We start from the raw sequence: 1,746 nt of genomic DNA, 5'->3' as shown, positions 1-1,746 counted from the left end.
ATCTGTTTATTAATGGTGCAAATTTGAAATATGTCATAATGAGGAAAAAATAAAACAGAATGCTTGGGAAATGCAGCCTCATTAATTGGTTGATAATATTAACGAAAGGATAACTATTGATATCAAAAATATTTTGTGTTAGGAAGGCCAGGGATTAGCTGTGAATTTTCAAAACTATGTCTTTAGATGCTGCTCACATAAACGGTGATTTTAGAAAACCATATAATAATTTTTCCTTGTACTTGTTCATGCTAGTTGGCTGTGGAATTTCATATCATCAGTAAGAGAAATTTACAATAAAAAGAGCTGCTTCTGATTACTGTTCAGAAATAATAACAGAGTTTGTCCTCTGTGTTGGGTGAGGGGGAGTTGGGGAAAGGATGGTGGATACTCATGTGTGGGCGTGCATGTGTGTGTGGGCGGCACACACATATGTATCCTACAACTTGATGAAGAGTTTATAGCCAACTTGTGACTCGATCTAAAACCTTTAGAGGTGAAAATTGCCATTTTGATCTAAGGGAAAAAAAATCACTGAATTATAAGCATGGCCATAGTACCAGAAACGATGGGGTCAGAAGGAGTTGTTAACTGTGCACTCAGGAGTGGTGTCTGCAATGAGTTATCACCCGATAAGAAATTCAGATAGTGCTGAACAACATTCACGATTCTCAAATATTTGTAAATTGTGTGGCTTTCCAATTTCTGCAGTTTCTTTTTCTAATGTCTTGTCATGTTTCCTATAATTATATGCAGCAGGAGCCTTAAATGAAATGCCCTGTATGTTTGTCTTCAAAATCTCTGAGGAAGAAATACATTATGGAATAATCTTTCTACTTTCTAGCCAGCCTTGGGAGTAAAAAAGCTTTCCAGTGGTAAATTAGAAGGGGGTAGCTGCCAAAAGCAGAGAAAATTGGTTGTAGTCCCTATGAGTAGTAGCAGTAAAAGAAAAACTGGATAAGGTCTGAGAAAGGAACTTGCACTTCAATGCTTTAAATATCTACTTGTAGTTTGCCATAGTCTCTATCACTCCACATTACTCACAGCAGGCCAATTCATACATTTCCTTCAATTGCCTGAAATGTATGTTTATGGACTCTGTTTTTAGCAGTGCAAACCCACTGTGGGACATACAACCGGAATTTTAAGGAAGCAGGAAAACTAAGGTTCAGATTTGCTTTCAGGACTGCAAAGGGATAAATGATTACTTTGGACTTCTCTGGAATTATTATCAATCATCTGTTAACCAGAACCTCTTCGCTCTATTTGGCATTATCCATTTTAGAGGAGAAAAATAAAAGTCAGTTCAGTTCAGTTCAGTCACTCAGTCGTGTCCGACTCTTTGTGACCCCATGAATCACAGCACGCTAGGCCTCCCTGTCCATCACCAACTCCCGGAGTTCACTCAGACTCATGTCCATCGAGTCGGTGATGCCATCCAGCCATCTCATCCTCTGTCGTCCCCTTTTCCTCCCTACCCCAATCCCTCCCAGCATCAGAGTCTTTTCCAATGAGTCAACTGTTCGCATGAGATGGCCAAAGTACTAGAGTTTCAGCTTTAGCATCATTCCTTCCAAAGAAATCCCAGGGCTGATCTCCTTCAGAATGGACTGGTTGGATCTCCTTGCAGTCCAAGGGACTCTCAAGAGTCTTCTCCAACACCACAGTTCAAAAGCATCAATTCTTTGGCGCTCAGCCTTCTTCACACTCCAACTCTCACATCCATACATGACCACAGGAAAAACC

The sequence above is a fragment of the Bison bison genome, unplaced genomic scaffold, assembly GCF_000754665.1.
Source record: "Bison bison bison isolate TAMUID 2011002044 unplaced genomic scaffold, Bison_UMD1.0 scf7180017864200, whole genome shotgun sequence".
NCBI classification, from domain to species: domain Eukaryota; kingdom Metazoa; phylum Chordata; class Mammalia; order Artiodactyla; family Bovidae; genus Bison; species Bison bison.
The sequence above is the reverse complement of the archived record's forward strand: the minus strand, read 5'-3'. Positions refer to the sequence as shown.